This window comes from Mus pahari, chromosome 15 (genome assembly GCF_900095145.1).
Source record: "Mus pahari chromosome 15, PAHARI_EIJ_v1.1, whole genome shotgun sequence".
Classification (NCBI taxonomy): domain Eukaryota; kingdom Metazoa; phylum Chordata; class Mammalia; order Rodentia; family Muridae; genus Mus; species Mus pahari.
This window is the reverse complement of record NC_034604.1, coordinates 71,352,088-71,360,892: the sequence shown is the minus strand read 5'-3', so window position 1 is coordinate 71,360,892 and position 8,805 is coordinate 71,352,088. Positions and strand designations below refer to the sequence as shown.

The 8,805-nt window shown below is 47.2% G+C and overlaps 1 protein-coding gene across 1 annotated transcript in view; it reads left to right on the top strand.

Annotated features, from left to right (window-relative positions):
* Slc14a2 (solute carrier family 14 member 2) overlaps window positions 1-8,805 on the top strand; it is a 438,498-nt gene that overhangs the window by 235,036 nt on the left and 194,657 nt on the right. The window lies entirely within an intron of this gene.

Sequence of the window (8,805 nt, the reverse complement as noted above, 5' to 3'; positions counted from 1 at the left end):
AGAGAGAGAGAGAGAGAGAGAGAGAGAGAGAGAGAGAGAGAGAGAGAGAGAGAGCGAGAGCATTTGTGGAGGACCTCAGGGACCCGAGAGATGAAGCCGCTAGGAGACCTCCGGGCTGCCAGGTGCTTCCCCCAATTAGGGAGCATGCATGAATACAAATTTCAAAAAAATCAATTCCACTCTGGGTAAAAGCACATCTTGCATAGGACCTGCGATAGATGGGGATGGTTTTTAAATTTTTAATCTCATTGAGTCTCAGATTCAGCTATCAAATAAGATTCAGTTTTATTTAAGACTGGATCAATAGAGTACAATAAATACCACTTGTCCTTTGTCCGCCAGTCTGATGGGTAACACCACCTAAAAGCCTACTCCACAGCCTGGGCACACAGCACCCTTTCCTTGAGACATGTTCTGGAGGGTTTACAGAGGGACAGCATGTGGACTCTGCAGAAGAGAAATAAAAGGACCCACACCAAGCCTGTCTCTCCTCCAAGCTACACCAATGACAGCTCAGAAGGCAAAGAGGGGTTCTTGAACTTGGCCAGGCTTGTTTTGCCGTATCTTGCTCAGCTTCACAAACCATGAGTGGTTCTAGAATCCAGACCAGTAGAGAAGCTTAGAGGGTGAAGATGTCTGAAGCCAAGCCTGGTGCCTGAGTTCAATTCCCAGGACCTACACTAGAGAAGAAGAGAACTGACTCTTAGTAGTTGCCCTCTGACCTTGGTAAGCATATCGTAGCTGAGGACTCACGGGCTCCCCTGGATTCAGATGCTGGCCAACAGGACACTGAGTATCCCATGTCTCAGGAATCAGAACCCATGTGCTCAGAGGGGCTGGGGAAGCTGATGACACGGGAGGCTCTGGAGGGAAAGCAGTGAGGAGAGAGACTCTGAGGCAGCATTGGGGTTTTGCTTCAGTCATGAGTATAGAAGATAGCTTGGGCTGAGAGCTGAAGGCTTTACCTCTGAAGAAAGAGAGATTTATAAGAAATGCCTGGCAGGTAGGTGCCCTTGTCTGATAGTGGTCATCCTGCAGCCCCAACAGCCAGGCTAAGAAAAGCTGAGCAAAACGAAAGAGCTTTCTGGAGAAGTTTGCCCCTGATGAGCACTAATGCAAAGGCGTCTCTTCAGCTGGAGCTCCGTCATTAGTCTTCATTTGCTGTCACAGGGTCAAGGACCAGCAATTTGTCTCCCATGAAAATGTTCTTCTCGGAACATTAGTAGAGGAAAATTGGCATCAAAGCAAAATTCTGAGTGGCCTGGAAGCTTCTGAGGAGGGACCCCGATACAAGAGGTAAAGCCTTTCCCTGCAGGCATCGAGACTCTACAGCCCACATCTACCCACCTCCTAGCTAAAGAGTTTTCTTACTGATGCTGTGCTTGGAATTATGCACGGGATCACACAGGCACATTTGCTGAGCCCCAACCTTTACTACCTCCGTGAGTTTGAGCTGGAGACAGGCACGGAGTAAACCTAATCCAAGCGTGTCCTTTACAGCAGAAGTGTTTAACTGGTCAAAGAGCACACATTTACTAGGCTGCTCTGAGTCTCAGTGTCCATTTCAATTTGGGAAGCAGTGATAGAGACTGGGGGTAGAGTCATTTACAACAAAAGCCTGGAGTATTCTTCTTTATGACCTTTCTCAGATTCAACAAAGAATAAAACCTTTCAAAACGTTTGACAACCATAAGTATCCTGATGTACAAAAAGCTGTCCTTTGAGGTACAAATGACAGTGACATATAATGATGATAATCTGGGTGTTCTCTAAGTGGTGAGTGGAGTTCCGAGGTCGGGTACCGTCTGTAGCCATAAGTTCTAGACAAAGGTTGGGACCTGCAGACCCCTCGGTTAGATGGTGCTACCTGTCCAGCTAGTGATCCCGCAAAGTGGTCATCAAACCCAAAGTCTCTCTGGCAATGATGTTACTGGTTGGGTTAGCAGATTCTGATGTATCACCTCTTCAGGGTACCCTTGCCCAAGCCAACAAGTGTGAGGGACAAAGAGGATCCAAATTAAGGGGCCTGTTGGTAACTAGGATCCTTTTTTAGCCCATCAATGCCCCGGGAGACCTCAGCTTCTTTGGCCTCGCTTCCAGTGCTATAAAATCCCTGTCCCTTGGTTCCCTCCTCTTCCCATTCACCCTTGTAGAGTCTTCCATGTTGTTCCTTAGGGAAGCAGTTGCAACGCCTCTTAGTCTGCTGTGTCTTCCTCCCTCTGGCTTTGAGCACATCTCCATTGCACCCATTGGCCCTGACAATGCCACAGAGGGTGTGTGGACTGACCACACAGGGAGGACAAGACTGAGCCTACTACGTTCTGTTCTGCAGCCCTGCCGCATACCTGGTGACAGGCCTTTAAGAAAACATTCACAGAAACAGGGTCTTGGAAGCCCCTCCTACTCCAGCCTATACACGCTAGATTTAGAAGCTAGAAGACTCCTTAGAAGCTAGACAACTCGCGAGCAGTACCTTGATCATGACTCTGAGAAACACTCCTACTCCTAAAAAGTCTACAAGTGTAAATGAATGGCATGGCTGACCATCCCAGAGAAGCTAAATGGGAAGAACTTAAACAAGACCTGAAGGTCTGTAACATCTAACATCAGAGGCACCTTCTGCCTCCCTTGTACCGTGTCTTCTTTCTTCCTCTGGCCCTTAGCCATCTCCTTCCAGGTATCTGAGTCCTTATGTTGTCCTCATGAAAACCCCCATTACAGATCATTCAGCCCAACAATAAAGACTACAGTAAATAAAATAACAATAACATTCCACGTATCTTTTTTAGATTTCTTACTTTATTTTATGTATATGGATGTTATGCCTGCATGTATGTCTCTGCACTATATGTATGCTGGCGTCCACAGAGGCCAGAAGAAGGCATCAGATCCCTGGGACTGGAGTTACAGACAGCTGTGAGCCATTATGTGTGTGCTGAGAATCAAACCAGGCCCTTTACAAGAGCAGCAAGTACTGCTAACTGCTGGGCTGTCTCTCCAGCTCTAATACCGCTCCTTGGTTTCATTCGCTTCAGCCTCTGCTTTCTGAAACCTGCATCTTCCATTCCCATGACTGATGCCAAGAGGTCACAGTGCCTCTTGACAGCTAAACAGATGGGCAGAGGTCAATCTTAGTGTCTAAAAGTTTTTATTGTGTTGGGAGAACCTGCAGGGGGCAAAGAATTATTGTCATTGCATCTCACTGAGGGCTACTGGACCAGGTAAAGATGAACTGAAATACTAGGTCATCTCCAGGAAGCTCCTAGGCTGAGTGTAATTGTGCGATTCATTAATGAGAATTGCATTTGTCTTTCTTCCTCCCCTGCTAGGAGCCTCATTCTGAGCCATCCTCCACTAACATCAGACTAATTGATCTCCTTCTATTCGAGTCTCATCTAATTTAGAAGCCAAAGCTCTGGGAAGTATCCTTCAAATCTGCTAGGAAGCCTCATGGAAACTCGAGAGATCAAAATGTCAAGAATAAGTTTGGCTTTGGAAATCGGGAGCCTTGTAGCAAAATCAGAACCACTCCCGCCAGCATAACTATCAATTATGGGATGTGGCATGAGGGGGCTGCCAGTGACTTCAAGTTCTACTGGAATTATTTCTCTCCCAGGTGCCTTGAAGTTACACCATTAGAGAGTAATCCCACATTTGAGGAGATTGTGACCTGTCAACTTCACAATTACTGTGAACTAATACCGGACTGCTTTCCTTCCTGAAGACATCTCAGATGAAATGGGACTCTGATCCCCACAGTTTGGAATTAAAAGGGGGGAGATGGGAAAGGTGGAACATAGAGGGTGGGGTGAGAGGTGTAAGAAAAGAACTTCACATTTTCCCCAGCAGTCCATCTTCCTGCAAGAAACCCACCCAGTAAGAATCCCCAGAAAGCATCAAGTTATCATTAAAAGAGTGGCAAAGCAAATCAATGTTTCTGTTTTCAAGTCTGTAGAAAACATTTCTTTTTCCCCACTTCAACAGTCCCGGACAGAGGGCAAATATTTCCACACTTCTCCATAAATCTGGAGTCAGTTGAGCTATAAGAGAATTTCTTCTTCAGTGTCCCTCATAATGGCACGGAAAGGGGAAATAAAACTTCAGTACCAAAGGCACAGACTTTAAGAGCCGGCTGAAGGGCTGGAGCCAAGCCCTGGTTTCCATGGAGAGAACAGGGACCGGAGTTCTGCATTCCAAGCAGGCAAGGGATTTGTATACCACCTTACAGGTCCATAAATCCCCCAGCTTTAGGGCCCCCTCGAATGGCTGCCAAGCCAGAAGTATATATTGTCCACTAGAGTCTGAAGGCTCCAGGATATACGACTTGAAATGTTGCCAACCCAGAATGTACTTGGGAGACTGTTCTGCCTCAGCGACTGTTCCAAATAATTGAAATGTAGCCTTTTAAGTACCAGCACAGTTCTGAAGCTTTAATTATTTAGCAGGAAAGCGTCTCCTCTCCAACTAAAAATACACTTAAGGCATAGGGCCCTCGGGAGAGCTGTGGGGAAGGCTTTGGCAGCAGGTAGACGGCGTCTGAATCCCAGTTCCAGCCCTAAGATGTGAATCGGCTGGCAGGGGTTTTATTCTCCCTTTGTTTTGTTGTTTTAACGTCTTCTACACTTCCACTTCCTCAAAATTCAAAGAAAGAGAGAGAGAGAGAGAGAGAGAGAGAGAGAGAGAGAGAGAGAGAGAGAGAGAAATTGGGATCCTCACTCGGTGGATCTTTGTGAAGTGTGAATGAAGGCCTCCCTCAGCAAACTGCCTATCACCTGCATTCACTCAAGACATTGTGTCTGCTGCTGTCATTGACATCATTATGGCAATCCCGCCTCTTAAAACCTACCTACCGCACATGCTTTCCTCCTGGTCTCCCTTGTGGAGAGCTGATAAATGACTGTCTTTATAATATGCTTTGATACAGCACGCCTTTAGGGGCTCAGGAAGTATAAACACAGGGCCAACCCCCAAATACAGAGTTCCATCTGCTATCACTCTTGGACTGGCTCTGCTGTCTCTGAGCTGCATACAACAAAACCTCCCTGTATGGCACGGCTGTCCCTTCACACTATCTCTTATCTGTGCTCCCCGTGAATCAGATAAATGAAGGCGTAGCTTGGCAGCCTGCTGAGGAGCAGCCATGAGCTGTGTGACCTTGTATTCTCAAACTTTCAAGGAAACAGCAACGCTGCCTCCTGGGGTGCTCCTGAGCATTAAGGGGGATGATGTAAAGGAAGCCAATAACACAGTGTTGGGTTCATCATGGATGCTCAATAAATGGCAGCAGTTATTATTGACTAAGAGCCACAGGGGAACGGCCAAGGCCACACAACTGAGTCTTTACATTTGACCCAGCAGGGAACCTGACTTGGTTATAGTCAGGTTCGGCAGACTATCTAACTGCCCAATCATCTCTTGTCTTTGCACATTTGCTTTTGCAGTGAAGGTTTTCCAAGTGTTTGGGAAGGCAGTACCACAGTGTTGGGGCGAAATTGCCAATGGGCTGTGGTAAGCTAGCAACAGAGTTCTGTGGACTTGAGGGTCTTCAAATGACAGGCTGAAAGATAGCTGCATTGCGTGAGCAGAAAATTTAAGCTAACCTGCCATGTAATGAGCCCAGGCCACACAGAAAGCCCCAGGCAGAGGCTCCTTGATCATAATGGATCACCTGAAGGGAAGGTCTTTGCAAATTCAATATTCATGGAAAGATTGCCCATGCTCAGAACACCTGCAAAGGCTCAAGTCGGCACCAAAGAATCATTCTCCTAGCATCTCCAGCTGCCAGGATGCTTGGCCATCCTAGCTGGATGGTTAAAGGGGCATGTTATTAAATAAGTGAGATACCAGAACTCCCACAACTAGTAGCTGAGTGATCTGGACATAGATGTTTACATTCCTGGAAGCTTGTTCTTTCCCTTGTTAAAGGATGGTGACTCCGCTGTACCTGCAAAGCAGGGTCCATTGGAGTGTGAGCACAGAGGCACAGCAAGAACCTAAACCCCGGGCCAGTATTTGCTACAGACTACCTGGCTGTCTTAGGGTAACTTGGCCTCTCTAGACTTCAAATATCCTTCATGCAAGGCTTGCAGTAAATAATCAACACACTGCTCTCCTTCAGCCCTGAAGTCCCATCTACTACAGAGAGAGGAGAGAAGGAGGCTGTAACTATGGCTCTACCTACAGAATTGAAGTACCCGTCACTCTAAAGCTGTGGTCAGCTCCATGCCTGGAATCAGGCATGCTAGCAACCTCTGAAGATGTCTTATAAACAAAGCTCCTATAATATTTCAAATCAGGTCAAAATCCATCTCCTAAAAAGTAAATTAAAGCCTGAAATATATGGCAAATGTCAAGGTGGGTGTGGTGAGTGCTGTGCTGTGTATAATTCCTGGGAGTCTGTTGTTATTTATTCTCCTCTAGGAAGTGCTGGAAAATCTGGAGGGTCTTGTGCAAAATCTGCCCGATGTCAATTCCACTTGCAGAGCAGTCCATCTTCTCTGGAGTGTGTGTGACCTTTGCAGGTTGTCACATCCTGGGCATGGCACCAAGTGATCCTCTGCAGGGGCTGGCATGGAGGAGCAGACCCTGAGCCGCAGGGCGGTGCAAGCAGCAGTTTCCGGGCCCTGTGCCAACCTCCAGATAATTGCCAGCAGCGGGAGAGAGGTGGTTGAGGTTGGCGGAGCCTGTCTCTGATAGATGATTGCCCCCTCCTCACTGCAGCAGCCGCTGCCTCGTGGGGTGGCAGCGAGGAGGGATGGGGCGGGGGCCAGAGGGGAGAGAGCAGCTGGGAACAGCTGACTGTCAGAGTGAGGGACAAACAAACACAGACAACGGAGCGGGGTATAAAGAGACAGGAGGCACTCACACCAGAGCCAGCTCCAGAGAGGAGATGAGATGCGCACAATACAGCAAGATAAGTGGAGGGAGCTCAGAGATGGGCAAAAACCAAAACAAAGGGAAGGGTGAAGGCAACACAACCTTTGACCTAAGCAGAATCCTATGCCTGGGTTTGAGGGTTCGGCAAAAAGGCAGAGCTTCCACTATCAGCCACAAACAGAGTCGGGAAAAGAATCAGAGAGAGCCCCCCAAATCCACAGGGCTACATCAAGGGGGCTGGTCAGCCAGCCAATGGAGTTACAAGAAAAGAGCAGGCCTGTTAGCACAATGAGTAATATTTACATACAGGATGCTGTATGTCCAGGCACAGAGCTTAGCATACATGCATATTTTCAGCTATCCATCCATAAGGCCTTTGCTAGCGGTTACATCTCTAGTATTCAGAGCAAGGCAGTAAACATGCAAAGCTAGAAGCCCACCACAAGGCCAGAAGTCCTCGGCAAGACTGGAAGTCCACAGCAAGGCCTCTCCTCCTCCTCCTCCTCCTCCTTCTCCTCCTCCTTCTCCTCCTCCTCATCCTCTTGCCTCTCATGCCAAAAATTATCAAGACAAAAACCTAACCCAGAGCCTGGCATCTTTCCTGATTATCCTTCTGTTCTTTCCAATGTTCTTTTCTTCTTCCCTCACCCCTTCCATTCCTCCACCACCCATTCTCTTACTTCTTTCCATAAAGCCCTGCTTACAGACCACAAGACCTGACTGGAATACTGAGCTCCCAGGGTAGATTAGCAGGGTACCCCACGGTTCAAGAAATAATTTCCTACAGGTACAGCTGCAGTGGCAAAGGACAAATGTAGAAGAGAGGTACTGACTGTGTGCCCAGCTGAAAGGCAGCTAAGCTAGATACATGAAGGGGTCCTCAAGGGGGCAGATGTGTAGAAGCCATATTGCTAAATATGAAGTGGAGATGGCTGGCAAGTTGTAAATAATAGAGACTAACTCTGGGTGGGAAATATAAAGAATAACGTCTTCCTGGTTTTCCCAGCACCTCAAACACGCTAGCAAGAGTAACTACCATTCGTTCTTGAGCACTTTATGTGCTGGGAGATAAGCATACATGGTTTTGTCAGTCATATACCTATAAGGCCTATAGTAATAGTCCCCTCTGAAAGATAAGCAATGCAGCTTGATTCCCTGTGCCATTCCAGTCAGATCAAATCTGACTAGTTTCCATTATTTGAGTCTTATTATATGTACTGGGCAGCACCTGTATAGGAGACTATCCTAGATCTAGTTGGAAGAAAGATGCAGTAGTGGATGGAAGAGAAAGGGGGCGAGATGATAGGCAAAGAAAGACAGAGAAACAGCTCTATCTGAGAAGCCTGGGTAGCACTAGGGAATGGCTAGCACATGGACACGTTGGAGCTAATTAAGATTCATTTTGAATGAGAAGAACAGAGCATGAGGTCCGTCTGAGCTGAGCATGGAGTTTGAGACTGCGGAATGAAGAGAAAATACATTCCACAATGGAAAGAATAGCCATGCCAATCAATGTGAAAACAGACCTCATGAGGTTATCTTATCTTCTGGTACACTCCAGAAGGCTATCTCCACTCCCCCTTCTCTCTTCCCCTCCTTCCCTCCCCCTCTCTCTTACATGCAGTGTTTGTGGAGTGTATTTGTTTTATGAAGTTTAAGGGGTACCAAGGATCAAACTCAGAGTCTCTCAAATGCCAGGCATACACTCCTCCACCGCTGAGCTCAATCCTTCCCCTTGATTTTATTTGTTTTACTCTGAGATAGGCTTTCCTCCATTTTTCAGCCTTCCTGCCTCTTTCTTTTTAGGAGCTTGGAGCAGATACAGGCATCTGCCCAAGAGACTCTTTGAATAAGTAGAATTGTGAGAGAAAGCTAAGCAAGACAAGTAGAGTGGGGTTGGGAGAAGGAGAAGGAGGAGGAGGAGGAGGA